Source organism: Pteropus alecto, unplaced genomic scaffold (assembly GCF_000325575.1).
Source record: "Pteropus alecto unplaced genomic scaffold, ASM32557v1 scaffold75, whole genome shotgun sequence".
Classification (NCBI taxonomy): Eukaryota; Metazoa; Chordata; class Mammalia; order Chiroptera; family Pteropodidae; genus Pteropus; species Pteropus alecto.
Genome location: NW_006440638.1, coordinates 11,564,927 through 11,581,393, shown reverse-complemented (window position 1 = coordinate 11,581,393; position 16,467 = coordinate 11,564,927). Strand labels below are relative to the sequence as shown.

At 38.3% G+C, this 16,467-nt stretch overlaps 1 protein-coding gene and 1 pseudogene across 1 annotated transcript in view; both read right to left on the bottom strand.

The window, feature by feature from the left end:
• FAM19A4 (family with sequence similarity 19 member A4, C-C motif chemokine like) overlaps positions 1-16,467 on the bottom strand; it is a 119,558-nt gene that overhangs the window by 76,624 nt on the left and 26,467 nt on the right. The gene's annotated exons all lie outside the window — the stretch shown is intronic.
• Positions 7,016-7,128, bottom strand: LOC112484384 (annotated as a pseudogene).

Genomic DNA, 16,467 nt, shown 5'->3' with positions numbered 1-16,467 from the left:
GGAACTTGGATGAGGGGAGAAAAAGTTACATCTTTATTCCACTAACTTCCAACTGAAATCTAACATTTCCTTCAATGATGAATATGAGAAATGAAATGCAATAGTATCAGCAGTACCTGTGATTTTGTCACAAAGGAAAAAAAAACAGCTATTTCCTCTCATATTTTAGTTTTTGCAGATATCATTTATGCTCATTACTACTTCAAAACTGCAGTAGTTATTAGGCCTGCCACAGATCTTTTTTAACGTGTTACTAAAGTTCAAATATCACTTTAATGCACATTTAAAAATATTTGATAACTATTATTTCAATATAATGGGTTTCCTTTGTTGCAGTACTAATTTTATTTTATGAATTAAAAACGTAATTATGAGAACAGTGTATAGACTTTATGTAACACCCTTCCAAGGGGGCCTATGGCTCAGGTAGGGAACCCCAGTGGTGTGGGGCAGTGATTGCACCCAGTACGAGTGAGGCAACTAAAGCCTAGACAGGCTAAGCGACTACTCCAAGTTATTCAAAATATAATAGTAACAGCAACAACAATACGAATTATTTTCTAATACTTACTGTATTTGTTTCCTATTACTGCTATAACAAATTACCTCAAATTTGGTGGCCTAGAACATCACAAATATTATCTTACTATTGTGGATGGCAGAAGTCCGAAATGGGTTTCACTAGGTTAAAATCTAAGCATCCACAGGGCTGTGTTCCTTCTCAAGGCTCTAGGAGAGAAGCCATCTCCTTGTCTTCTCCAGCTTCTACCAGCTGACCACATTGCTTGTCTGATAGCCCTCTTCCATATTCAAAGGCAGCAAACACATCACTCCAATCTCTGCTTCTGTCATCACATCTTTGATTCTGACACTCCCATCTCCCTCTTTAACTCATACGAATCCTTGTGATTACACTGGGCCCACCCGAATCATCCAGGACAATCTCCCCATCTGAATATCCTTAATTTAATCACATCTCAAAAATCCCTTTTGTCATGGAAAATAACATTCTCAGGTTCCAGGGATTAGGACGTGGACCTCATTGGGGAACCATTATTGTGCCTACCACACTAACCACACTTCCACCCACACTTTATATGGCAAAACCATCTAATGAGTTTGAGAACATCATTTTCAGTGTAACAGATAAGAATTTTGAGCTTTTAAGTTCAGGATTTAAGGTCACACAGCCAGCAAGGGGCAGAATCAGGATTCAGTCCTCTTAGCCACCAGACTCTGAAACAGCAGCTACTTTGGAGTCCTTACTATGTATAAGATGCTTTACATGTCTTGTATTTCCTTATCCTTTATCCTCCAGATTTGCTGTCCTACACTCTCCAGACCCACTCTAATTTATTCTCGAATGCACAAAGTTTAATGCTGTCTTGCATGTCTATGTAGGACCTGGTGCCTTTACTGGCTTTCCTCAGGCAGTCCCTGAGTTTTACTTTTATTTATCTAGTATTAACCTTATCTTAATGGACACACTTCAGAGGAGGAGGGTTGGAGCAAAAAAGAGAAGCTCACTTAGCAGCTTCTCTTCCTTTAATAAATATGTGAGGTCTTCTACAGGGCATTTCAGATCAATTCAATGACCATTTCTGCTTTTCTGTGTAAGGCTTTATCGTGGATTCTATTGGGGACACAGAAAGGTGTCCATCCTACTCCCAAATAATTGATGTAAGAAAGAATAAGCAGAAATCAACTGATGGTAATGTGACTATTACTCAGAGAGGGGCACTGTCAGTAACCCAAGCTAGAGGTCAACATCATGCTGAGGCTTTTAGTAAGGGGAGAAAAATCAAACCAGGAGGACCTTCAGAACAGGGCGGGTGTTTGGCAGAAATCTCTGCAGAACGACAAAGGATTTTGAGGGGTGAGAGAGGGCTCTGGGGCAGAAATAGAACACAGTTTGGAAACCATGGTATAGCTCAGGGAAGAGTTTTATTGGGGCTGATGAGAGGAGGTGACATAAGAACAGAACACTGGACCTGGAATCAGAAGACCAAGGTCTGAGGAACCAATTCTGCCACTACCTGTGTAACCACAAATACTTGATTATGCCAAGTTTTCTTATCAATAAAGAAAGATAATTAAAAGGGTAATTCAGAGGGATGTTATGCAAAATAAATAAAGTAATGTAGTGAGCCTGTGTAAATGTTCATCTGAATTGGAGAGTAGGGTCACAGTAGGGAAGTATTACCTAAAAACAAGGGGAAGATGAGGCATAGTACAAAATTACCAACAGTCTGAGGAAGCCCAATAATAATAAAAATCCACATTCCTTCTGAAGACTCAGTACTTTTCTACTCCAACCTCTTCCTCACTCAGTAGTAGTATGAGAGCAAGCAGATATGAGAAAAAATAACAGGTTCTGGATTATTTCAGAATATTTCCATTTTAAAGAAAGTTACCTATTCTTCAAAGACAATGGAATAATCAGATTCAACAGATGTACACAGAGATAGGGTCTAGAATTGTCCATGACTGAAACCTGACTTTGTATGAAATATGGCATCCAAATTTATAGTAGCATGTCTTTCTAAGGACCCCAATAAAAACACCAATGTCAAGATTATTATTAATATATAAAGCATTTAGGCACTTGGGAATAAAAGTGAAAATAAGTTTTCCTAAAAATAAGTCCAATAAGAATGAATAATCCACCATCTTTTCTGTTTATTTAAATTGTGCATAAATATTTAGTTTGGATGGAAGAACTATTTTTCTTAATTCTTTTGTGACTTTGAATAAAAGTTTCCCTTAATAGGCATCCACTCTTAGGATCCATCAACGATAACAAAAAACAAACGCTTTCATGCCTATAATTTGAAAAAATAAAATAAAATGATCACCTCTTTCACGGTGTTCATTTCCTTGTAAAACATAGCTGAGGAATAAAAGACGAGTGTCAAATGCACAGGAGGTCTTCCCATTCCTAGCTATATTATCTTAGGTAAAGTGGTATCTGTAAGCTTGAGTTGCCTCATCTGTAAAATGGTGATAAAAATACAAAGATTACATGAAACAATTTGTGTAAATCATCTCACACTCGGTAAATGGGCAAGGAGACATGTATTCCCGACTCGTTATACTCCATTAGCTAGAGTTAATGCTCACCCTGGCTTCTCTCCCCAAACCTCAGGAACCCCTCTCTAGAGGAAGAGAAATGACATGCAACTGGGTTATTAGCAAGTTTAGGGAAAAGAAAGTGGGCATTTAAAGGTGTGTCTGTGGTAGGCTCTCTTTTAGAACCTGTCTATCTGAGCAGGTGCTAACATTCTGATCTGCTCGGTTCCATGCAGTAAGGACTCACTCTTGAAAATGTCCTTCTCCATCATGCCTGGTAGATGAGTCTATCTGATTCAACAGTAAAGTGTGGACAAGTCCATTTTGCCATAGACCCAAAGCCACATTCTCTAATCCTGTCATTAACAGCAGCATAGTTGAAATTTCAATTCTCTACCTGTATAATTTTTGTTTTATCACTGATTCTGAAATCAGACACATGGAAAAGAATGTTGTTTATTCTGCTCATACAACCCAAATTATAGGCACACAATACTAACTGCTATTACTACCATCATCATCATCTTCCAAATCCTCCTACCTGATCTTCACCACCACATAATCCAGGTGCCTTCTTGTCATCTTCATCTGAATGGCTAAGAAACATTTCAAATCATCATACCCCAAGTCAAACTCCTGATTTCCATTTCCACCCATATATACATGTTCCTCCCATCTACTTCCTCATCTTAGAAGCAGCAACTCCTTCCTTCTGGTTGCTCAAAGCCAAATACAATTGCATCATCCTTGATCCCTTCCTCTTACAACCTACATTCCATCTGTCAGCAAAATCATGTTGGCTACATTTCACAACATTTTCAGAGTCTACTTAGTTCTTACCACCTCTACGACTACTACCTTCATCCAAGACACCCATATTTCTTGCCAGGATTATTTCAAAAGCCTCCTAACTGGTCTCCCTGATTCTGCTCTTGCCCTTCTGCACATCAACACACCAACTGGAGTGATCTTTTAAACTGTAAGTCATATAATGTCTCCTGCTCAAAATCCTCCAAGATCTTGCATTTTAATCAAGGCAGAAGCCAAAGTCTTCACAACGGCCTTTGAGGCCCAATTCTATCTACATCACAACCCTGGTCTGGAAGTACAGTGTTCACTGCACTTAACTCTCTGACCTCAACACCTATATTCCTTTCCCTCCTTTCTACAGCTTGTACATTTGCTGCACCCTCCACCTGAATCACTTGCTCCCAGTTATCCTCAGGTCTTTGTCCAAATGGCATCTCATGGTAAAGCCTTTCCTGATGACCCTATTTGAAGTAACTACCACCCCCACACCCACTCTACTTCCCCAATCCCTTGATTCTTGTGTTATTTTTCTCCTTAGAACTCATCACCAGCTGATGTTTACTTTTTTGTGTTTGTTCATCATATATCTCCATTCAACAGCATTAAAAGTTCCTTGAGGGCAAAGACTTTGTTTCTCCACAATGAGAACACTATCTTAATAGGTACCCACTCTTAGCATCCATCAATGATAACAAAAAACAAACACTTTCATGCCTATAACTTGAAAAAATAAAATTATCACCTCTTCACAGTGTTCATTTCCTTATAAAACATAGCTGAGGAATAAAAGACTAGTGTGAAATAAATGCACAGGAGGCCTTCTCATTACAAGCTACCTGATACACTGTCGGTATACAAATACTTGTTGAATGAATAAATGAATGAATGAGGTAGAGGTACACAACAGAAACAAATGTATTTCTTCCTTGCCAGCTGACTTCTATTAGGCATGATAATAATAAAATTGTTAATAAATAAACCCCAAAATTGTAAAGTTATGATTTCTCCTTCTAAGTCAAGTGGGCTGCTCAAGCACAGCACGGAGAGAAAAATTTTGTAAGAAATTTCACTACAAAGACTAGACGTTATGCGGGAGTCTTACCAAGGTACAAAGTTGGCTCACAGGTGACATAATTAGGTCAGTGGGGGCAATAATGCTTAAAAATGATGAATCTATATGACTTGTCAAGTCAGTTCTCCTTGTAGTTTCAGCAGCTGTGCCTTTCTTCTTGCCTCCTCAGGATCAAAAGCCAGACTCTTAGCCATTCGGCAGCATCTTTACTTCAGAAATTCCATTTCAGGACAGCTATTTTTTTTTGTCTCCTTCACATAGGCCTTTTTAAAATTATCTGTGATGCTTTATACTCACCTACCAAATTGGCTTTCACTTTGTGTCAGAAGAGCTGTGCAAATTACAGTGTGTTCTCTAATAATATGCAATATTGTTACCAAGAAACCCATTATTAAGTGTCCTAAAATGAGAAACTACAGAGAAAAAAGAAGAAAGGGGTATATTAACCTTCTGCCAAGCCCCTTATTTCTTGATTGGTGGCATGAGAATTGACTATTTATTTTGTTGGAGAAACTCCCCAATCACAAGAAGATACAGGTTTTGTCTAGGATCTCTTGCCTCAGGAATAATCCTTGAACCTCCATTCACCAGGATGGTTTGCCAAAACACAACTTTATTTCCAATGCTGAGGAGAAAGTGAAGCTCAAAATTAAGAGGGAATAATATCTGTTAGAAGCCACAAGGTAACAATTAGACTCCTTGCAAATGGTACTTATCAAACTTAAGTGACCTGCTAAGAATGAAGGAGACTGCTGAGTATGAAGGAACCAGTGCGTAGAAGGATCTGAGTTCTAGGACTTACACTAACTATGTCACTGGTTGTGTTACTTTACTTCTGAAATCTCTTTCTATGAGAACATTAATATTAGAAGTGGGAAATCACGGAATAGCCGTTCATTCAATAACTGTTTAGTGAGTACTTACAACGTTCCGGGTACTCTTCTAAGCAGCGAGGATACACAGAAAACAGAACATAAAAACTCCTGCTCTCATGAAGGTTACATGCTAGTAGGTCTTCAAAATAAAAGCTATTTCCAAAGCAAGACTTATTCCTAATGTGAAAACCACTGTATAATAGAAAAAACACTCAGATTTCAGGGTTCAAGTCCTGATTCTGCCACCTGGTAGCTGTGCGTACTTGAGAAAGTTCCTTAATTAACCTTCCAGATCTTTAGTTTTGTGTATTATACCAGGATGCAAATGAATGAAAGCACATAGCAAATTACCTGTCATATAGGAGGTGCTTCATAATTCTAAAGGACAGTGATAATAATCAGTATAATTCTCTAGTCCAGGGTTGATAAATTGTGCCCCTCAGGCCAAATCTAACTGGTCACCTGTTTTTGTAAATAAAGTTTTATTGGGACACAGCCACACCCATTCATTTATGTATGCTAAAACAGCAGATTTAAGCAGTTGCAACAGAAACTATATAAACCACAGATCCAAATACGTTTACTCTCTGACCCTTTAAAGAAAAAATTGGCCAACTCCTGCTCCAGTCTTGTGTTATACTAAATGAGATCCAAGAAAAAGTACCATCAGCAACACTTAGCAGCTTGTTCGAAATGCAGAATCTGAGGTCCCACTCCAGATCTGAATCAGAATCTACATTTTATCAAAATCCTCAAGTGTGATTCATATGACATGGAAGCCTGGGAAACACTGCCACACAATTTGTCCATTGATGATGTAAGTATTCTTGCTCTAGACAGATATGGTAAAGTTTGACCTTCCCTTCCTATCACTCTAGCCAATAGCTGAATTAAGAACAATTATTGTCCACCTTAGTGAACATCAGAATCGCATAAGGAGCTTATAAATCACAAAAACTCCTGAGGCTTCCCTCCACTGATTCTGATTCATTGAGTTTGAGGTGAAGTCAAAGAATCCACTTTTTTAAACAAGTTCCCTGTGAGGAGATTCAGACACAAGTGACCCTGAGACATTGCTTTAGAAACATTACTTTATTTATTTAATTATTTTTAGGCGAGGCAACCCTTGGTTGACTTCACAGATAGCAAGGACCTTGTCAGCTTACAACCCCTTATTTTTTATATTTTACACCTACAGCACCTGGTCTTCCTAGGTGGTCTCCCATCCAAGTACTAACCAGGCCCGACCCTGCTCCGAGATCAGATGGGATCGGACTTGTTCAGGGTGGCATGGCCGTAGACTTGGAAACATTACTTTAAAAGAGTATACTTTTATATAGAGTTGGGGCACAAATCAAGAAACATCTTTTGTGTCCATCACTATTAATGTTTTTCTTTTGGATACTTACAGTACCACCAGGAGATTTGTCAGCAATAGTTCACTATAAAGTAATGATGCATGGTGCCCCTGAGGCTATATAGGGTTTAAGTGCTACGACTCCGAGCTACAAAAAAAAATTTTACCACACTATTATTTTCAGTGACATTAATGCATTTTTATATCTTCATGACCTTATTCAAGAAACTTTACTGAATTCCAGATGTTTATTAGGCATCATTCGAGGTAGATCGAGATTCTAAAATCGAGTGATTCAATTAACAGTCATTCATTCATTGCACAAATATTTGTTGAGGATCTGCTCAAAAGCCAGGCACTGACGTTGGCAGATGTTTTCTCTAAAGGGTCAGACAATAAATATATTAGGCTTCGTGGCCCACATATGGGCTCTGTTGCATATTATTCCTAATTCCTCCAATTTTTTACCCCTTTTTTAATCCTTTAAAAATGAAAAAATCATTCTTAGTTCTCAGGCAGTACAAAAACAAGCAATGGGCCAGATTTGGACTGTGGTTTGTAGTTTACCAATCCCCCTTCTAAACGATGGGGCTCTAGCAGTGAACAAAACAAACAGTCTCTGCCCTCGTGGAGATTATACTCTGGCAGAGGAACACGTATAATAAACAAACGAATACAGTAAAGTGTAGACAGCAATTAAGTTCTATGAAAAAATAATAATGAGATAAAGAGTGACAGCAAACAAGAACTTCTAATAGCGGTGGCCAAGGAAGGTGACATGTAAGCAGAGATCTGAATGAAGTGCAGAAATGTGCCCTCCTCTTTCAGATATGGTGAGACTTAGTCAAGTTAAATTATCATCATGAGAAATAACGTTAATACCACTTAAGCATGTTAGAAGCAATGTCCAAAGCAAAAAAAAAAAAAAAAAAAAAGGAATTCACAATGAAATGGGCTTTAGGCCACAAATATTAATAGTCAAGGTAGAAGCGAAAGTTTTATGACATGATGTAAATGCAAATGTTTCAAACAGATCTTAAAGTTAGCACCAACTCAAATTTCATTAACACTCAGATGCAATGCACAACCTTTTCATATTGAGAAATGTTCTCCTACCTCTTAAAAAATCATTTTAATTCCTCCTTTACCTGACATATGGTCTGCACTCTGCTTTCCAATCTCACATGGATCCATTAGAAGTACTAACTTTGAGATCAGTGGATCCTCACTGCAGAAGTTTGTTGCAAGGGAGATGCCAGATCTTTGGAGTTTCAGTTAAGAGGAAAAATGTACAGAGAGCAACTCCAGAAGCTGGCTAAAAGTATCAAAGGTGAAACATCAGCTATAGTCACAGAGGCACTGGGCTAGGTGTAAGGAAAATGGGAGAGACCCACAATGGGTCCACCACGAGAATGAAGCACTGGCCACAATTTAATGTACAGGCAGAAAGCTTGGGAGAGAAATATAGCTTTCTTAGAGTCTCCTCTTCACTTCTCTTGGTTTCCAGGGAGAAGCTTTGATATGATACTGCCTTTTCTCCAAAGAGATGCTTTTGTTCCCTTAGGCTAAGTCTTAAGAACAGATGAAGATTGTGAGACAGGAGGACCCCACTGCAAATGTGTGCTGCATCAGTAAACCTTCCCTGGCCAGAAATCAGGGTCTTGTCACTTACTGGTTTTAGAAAAATCATTTGTAAGTCTAGGTCAGTAGTCTCTCCAAAAAAAACACATGGCTTCAAAAAATAACTTTAAACTCTTAAGTTCTCTTTCCTTCAAAATCCAAAGACAAAAGCTGAGAAGCTGGCTGATGACATTCACACATACCCAATATGGTGATGAAGAAGGGAAAATAGAGGCCTAGCCTTCGCTATGTGAAAAAATTATAGTTCCACAGTTAGTTTAGCAGCAAACACATCCTGCATAAGGAATCTTTCCTGGTTTGCCCCTGGGTACCACCGTGCCTGCCAAACACCACACTGGGCTTATTGCCCTGACTGAGGCTAGACTGACCATCAACTGCTATTCTTGTTCCACTTATCATTTCATAAAATACTGAATGAAGTGGAGTTTCTTTCTAACTCGTTCCCCACATCAGCTGTTAAGACAGTAACACTGTAATCATGCAAATATCTAACATCATTCAAAGGCTCCCACCCTTCCTTTACAAGTCTAAATAGAAGGTGATCTTAAAAAATAAAACATACATGCCCCTCCAAAAAAAACCCACAAAACTTTTAATTTGCATTAAATCTCTGTGCTTCCACAATTGTCTGGCATTGTTCTTGCCTTTCTTCCCTGACAGCACAAGGCCATCAGCTCCCAAGCTAAATCACAAGGCGTGACTATCACCCTGCACAATTCATACACTGTCGCCTTCAATTGATTTACTAGAGGAGTTTGAGAGGAACTGAGATTTTCAAAGGCCACAAGTTCCAAATTAGCAGATTTGAGCATGGTAAGAAATAAAATCGCTTGGTCATAAAATCCACATTCATTTCCCAGGTGTACAACATGTTTTGGAAACATTTATCACCTTTGTGTGCAGTTCCTGCTTTGAACTTGTCCTCCAAAGATTAAGTAAAACACATGCAAAATTCATTCATCAAACATTTTAAAGTCTCTATTTTGTGTCAAGAATTAATGCTAGGAATTTCTCTGGAAAAGATACTATTTTTCTAGTAGTAGAAATACTATTGCTGCTAATAGCTATCACTTTTATATCACTATTTCCACTTTACATGCAATATATTTAATCTTCACAACTGTACTAAAAGGTAGGTGCTTTTATTAGCCCCATTTTATTGTTGACAAAACTAAGGCACAGAAAGATTAAGTAACTAATCTTAGTTTCCACAGCTATTAAGTGGCAGAAGCAAGATTTGAACACAAGAAGTTGGCTCCTGTGCCATTAACTATATATCACCTTACAACACCTGTGGAAATTTATCGTCTCCATATTTAAGAGGAACACATACAAAATTAACCTGTCAAGCATTTTCTGAGGTCCTGTCTTACATATGGCTCCAATGTTAGACATGTAATGAGAGAAAATAAAACAGACAGTACCTTCTCTCTGCTTTCAGTCATGCACCCACAAATAAAAATAATGTTCTCCACTCATATTTTTTAGTCTTTTAGGCACAAAATGTAACTGGAGTTTTCTGTGACCTATATGCCTCTTCCCTAGGAAGTAGGTACCTTAAATCAATAAGGCGGAAACTTTCAGCAGCCTTTCCATCCCACTATTCAGCTTTTCCATGGACTATGGTTGGTCAACTGACCTTGGTGGCAATGGTACTATGAACTTGGATAAAAGGTAAAAATGGACAAACTCATTGAATTACATTACACTCCATCTCCTCAACATTCCTCATGCCTTTTAAACATTTTCCACAACAAGTGCCATTGGCTCTGGCAATAATTTCTATTGCCATCTCCGGAGGAAACGAAGCCTGCACTATACCACTCCCTACCCCAAGACCAAACTCCCTAACCCCACCGCCTCTTCTCAGATATGACTCTCTTAGCATGGGCACATGCACAGCTTATAGTATATGCGATGTGTTGGACTGTCTCCTTTCCACTCATTAGCTCACCCAACAAAAATGAACTTGATTCATTCGAACAGCTTACCAAGAAGAAAGCCAACTTTTTAAAAAAAAAAAAAAAACTAGGGAGGAAAATAAAAATATCCCTCTAAAAATTCCCCCCTAAAAAAATTTCCTACTTCTAGCACTTTTTATCCTGTCCAGGAATTGGAGGGATTAAAATTCCTGCTTATGGATATAATTCACGTATATTTTTTCCATTATTTATCTTTCTTTGGCTATTCTAGATGGAGAATTCTTGCTTTTTTACAACGTATTTCCTTTTCTCAGATCTTCTAAATTTTGGCCAATATATGAATCTAAAAGGTGGCGGTAACTCATTATGACAGATTAAAGATGACTACAAGGGCTTGACTCTCCTCTGAAGAAGGGATGGAGTCGATGTTCCCTCCCTTTGAATATGAATGTGCTCTGTGACAGCTTTGAATAATACAATATAGCAGAAATGACACTGCCAGTTTATAGGCCCAGGCTTAAAGAGACTGACAGCATTCACTCTTGGCTTTGTAAAGCTTGTTCTCAAGCCCTGAGCCACGACTAAGAAGTATAACAATGCTGATGGAGAGACCAAGTGGAGAGGCCCTGAGACCATGTGCAAAGAAACCCATCTGATGAGCTCAGCCTTCCAGCTGACCACCAAAGTGGCATAAACATGAAACGACCGTACATCCTTAGGACTGGCCCAGGTGTCAGCTGAATGCCACCAAGCAACCCAGTCCATGTGGATGACCATCCCCTAACCAAGTGTGCCAGAATTCCTGATCTACAATCAGAACACATAATAAAATGTTGTTTTAAGTCTCTAAGTTTCAGAGTCATTTCTTACGCAGCATTAAATAACTAGAACACCAGTCCTTCCACAAAAGCCCAACTTTCATTCATGTTGTCTTAGCCTCTTCTCTCCCACAGGATCCACTATTGAACAGCTCATTCAGGTTCACTATCCTTTGACAGGTTCATCTAATTGTATGCCCTTCCCATTCTTCAGTTTTTCAAGAGCATTTATTTGTTGCTTGCTGATTGCCATTTACTCTTGGGCTGCAAAATTGCCACTCTCACTGTGAAAAAATCAAAACCAATGCTCTCCTCTTCAAATTCCCTCTGATCTGCTATAGGATCAAACCTTCAAATAAGTGCAATTCATTTATACTAAACACTTAGGGATAGGCTAGAAATCGGGTTACCTGATTTCAAAACACACTCATGATCATATTAGGTAGGAGAGATCAAAGGAAGGCGAAACTAGAGGAGGGAGTGACCTGAGGAAGAGATAAATGGGGCTGGACCCTGAGTTGGTGGCAGCAGAAATTGACAGAAAGTTTCAGAAAACAGTATTAAGATCATACCTATAGAACAGGGGCGAGCAAACTTTAGCACGCCCCAAAATGATTAGGAAACCATTTTAGTAATTCAGATTCCTTAGGCTCAGATCAAGAGACTCTGATTCAGTATGTCTGAGTGGGAGCCCAGGAACATGTGCTTTAACAGCTTCCCAGTGATTCTGACACAAGTGGCTACAGACTACTCTTTGAGAATCCCTACTTGAGGTCTTAGCACCTGATGAGTGAGAAGAAATGATGAATCAGCACTGACACCTGAGTCTCAAGACTGAATGAAGCCAACACAGAAATATGGAGGTGACTGTTTCATGCCAAATAGTGTTAGGAGGGACCAGGCATCTACACAGGAGTAACTAATTGAATTTGGTCACTTGCATTTGATCAGTTCTGAGCCATATCATGAGGCATGTGAGAGCCACTTTTATATAGAGGGCCTGTGGTTGTCCAACTCTGCCAGCACCAGGGAGAGAAGTCCATCTAATTCCAGATAGAACCATTAGAAACCCTTTATGTCTACAGAGCTAAAGAAATACTCTCCATGTAACAGTGCCCAAGGTCATGTGTGCATCTCCACTTCCCTGACTCCGTGTCTTTCTCAACCTTTCCAGACCTAGAGTAAGTGGTGTAGCTCACCAGGCCTCCTAAAATTCCAACTAAAAGTTTTAAATTGAATTGGCCAAGTTTTGCTTCAACATAAAAATCAACACAAACCCATAATCAATTTCTTTTCAGACTTACTAATCCTGAATCATTAGTCATTGAAAATCAATGACGACATTCCCAAACATTCCTATACCATCCTCAATGCAGCACTGTCATCTACTAAAAAGAAAACAAAGACTGAAACCCTCAGTTCTATGAGCCCTGCGGGGGTGGGGGGAGGAGAGACTTCATCATCTCATATACATAATTGGACTAGATAATCCTTTTGGATCTAAAAACTCTACATGTTTCCCAATAGTGCTCTGAAATAATTCCTCCTTAATAAACTCTTCTTCCTTCAAAGGAAAACTGAGCGTTCTGAAACAAGAAATGCAAAGATTCAGTTGTGATTCACTTGAATCCTTTGCAAGAACATGGTAATAATGTAATAAGTAATGTGAATTCTAAATAAGTAAATTATACTTTAATTTACAATGTCAAATACATATAAAGTTGGAGTGTCACAATGTTTATGTCGCTATTAGCTTTCATTATTATTATTATCTACTACAGAGTTAAGGGAAGAAACTTTTTTCCTGCTGGTATTCTAAAAATAAATCTTCAAGTGTTAATATATAGGAATCAGTTGTGTTTTTAATACAGGAAAGTGTGACTCCATAATATCCATCTTCCCTCTATTACCTTCAAGTCTATTTCCAGTAATATTTTAAATGCATGACTTACCATTGATTATTAATTTTCCCTGAATGCCCACCTTTCCTCCTCTCTGCCTGCTAGAAGAGACTTGTTTTTAAAATCCAGGTAAGTCCCATCTCTCCTTTGAGATGGAGTTGGGGTGAGGGAGAGGTTGGGCCATGACCTCTACCTTCCCTGGGTCAATCTCTTTGCTAATTCCTATCCTACATCTAATTTATACAACACAATTAGCATCCTCTACATTTTTCTCTAATCTCTTACTATCTGTTTTCCATGATCTGGCCCTTTTATTAATTATTCATTTCAGTGCAGTAAATTTTTATTGAATGCCTACTACAGGCAAAGACATTACAGCGAGGTGATTAAGAAATGGAAGCATGCCCAAATCTGAGGCATTCTGGATCCTTGACTTGCTACCTGCATGACATTGGGCTAACTGCTCAACCATTGTGCTTCAGTTTCCTTATATGTACCTATAGAGCTAATAGTATAATCTACCAAAAGGACTTTTTAAATAAATGAATACTTGCAAAGCACTTGGAAAAGGGCCTGGAGCAAAGCAAGTCTCAATAAACATTAACCATCACTGTTATTACTATTGCTAAACATATTCTGGGCTTGGAGAATGCAGAAATAAATAAGAAATAGTGACTTCCATATTTTAGCACTCATTCACTGATTTAACAAATATTTACTGAGCACCTGCTATATGGTAGGCACTATTCAGGGGATATAACTAAAAATTCATTCAGTGAGGGAGCAAAACAATAAACAGTAGAAAAAAAGGAAAATATAAGATGATGTTAGATAATTACGCCTCCCATAAAGAATTATAAAGCAGGATGAGAGAGAGAAAGTGATGTAGCAGGAGAGGGGACACATGAAGAGATGGCATTCAAGAAAATCCTCAATGAAACGAGAAAGTAAATATGAAAGAGGGTTCAAGGCGGTGGGAACACAAGCCTAAGATGAGAATGTTCTCTGAGAAACAGAAAGGTGGCCAGAACGGCTGGAACAAAGTGAACAAGAAGGAGAATGGCAGGAGATGATGCCATCAGGGTATAGCCAGGGTATAAGTCTGGCAGGGCCTTGGAGGTCATGGGAAGAACATGTTTTATTCTAAGGATCATGGTAAGCCACTTGAGGGTTACAACCATTCAAGTGACATAATCTGCTATGGAGAGAATATATTAGAACCATATACACTTTCACTAAGTGTCAATAATGCTGCTTGTTCTAGTTGCTCTTTCGTATTTACTCTCCCACTTCACTGAGGCCTTTTCTTAAATGTCATCTCTTCATGTGTACCCTCTCCTGCCACATCACTCTCTCCCTTCACCCTGCTTTAAAATTCCTTATGGACATCTTATTGTATTTTCAGTTTTTCTACTGTTTATTGTTTTGCTCTCTCATTGAAAGAATTTTGTTATATTCTCTAAATAGTACCTAGCACACAGTAGGTGCTCAGTAAATATTTGTTAGATCAGCGAATGAGTGCTAAAATATGAAACAGTCCCTGTGCCCTATTTATTTCTGTATTCCCTGAGCTCCGTGTGGGCAGGAGCTATCTTAGGATTCTTGGAATTTCACACAGTTTACACGGAATAAGAAATAGATCCATGATTACAGATTCATTGACTGAATAAACGATCTTCACCTCTCATTTGACTCTACTAAAAAAAAGTATCCTCTACTGTTCTTCTCTCTAGTTTTGTTTTGTTTTTTGTTTTTTGATGTGTGTGTGTGTGTGTGTGTGTGTGTGTGTGTGTGTGTGGTTTGTTCCTTTTCCTAAAGAACTTGCAAAGAAAGTTGAATGACTTCAAACTTCTGGAACACAGCCTTGAGAAACAGAAACATTCTACTGAGCTCTCTAAAAATCAATCATAACTCCCCAGCATAACTCTAGATGTTACTTGTAACTATGTGGATACACACCAGTTCACTCTTAATTAACATACAACTCTAGCATCCTTGGTTTCAAATCCAGAGAAGAATAAAAATCATAATAGGTAGGAATAGTGGAGCTATTAGGGCCCAGGCAGGACATCAACAATGGTAAGAGTTGATTCCATGAAATAAATAAGAAATGGAAAAAATCTAAGTCACAAGAGAACTATGCTCAGGGGTACTACAAAACTCAAAACTAGATGTTTCTAAAATAGCCAACACCAAAGAGTTGAAATATGTTCTGTATTTCTTAATTTACAAAAAAAAGAAACAGTAAAATATATTCTAGATGGATTTCTATGCAAAATGGTCAAAATCAGCAAAGTTTTGGTATACGATAGTAATACCTTGATTTACTCTTGTCCTTTATGCATAACATAAAGAAAATTTGATTTCCAAAATGAAGTTCAATAAATTGCTAACATAACAAATTGACAACAGAAAATAAGTTGTAAAATATATCTAGAGCAGATGTCATTTATGTTCAAAGAGAGACATTTTATATGTACATATATATAAATTCACTAAAAAACATTGAGTGGATAAGCGGACACTGGTAACGCCAACCCAACATCCCTCTGCTCCATCTTCCTTACTATCAGAAACATGATTTTTTTCTAATGCAGTCATGTAACGATGTTCTGACCAATGAATGAATGTAAGCAGATTTCACTGGGCAGGGTTTCCAGAAAAGCTATTGTTTTCCTAACAAAAATTATCAGAAGCAGCTGCCATGCCCTTGTTTCCTTTTGCCCTTTCCTGTTTTTCCTGCACAAAATGCAAACACAATATCTAGAACTAGAGCAGCCATCTTTTCACCAGAACAAAAGTCACAAACTAAAGATGGTGAGGCAGAAAGGAAGATGGAGTCTGATCTTTGAACACTTTTATCTCTCTGGACTACCCACCACCCACCTCTAGATTCCTTATTAGGGGGGAAAAAATAAGCTGATTTGTTTAAGTTTAGTTCATTACTACATGCAGATGAACACAATCCTAACTCATTAATACACTAAACTGAAAGCAGTAGT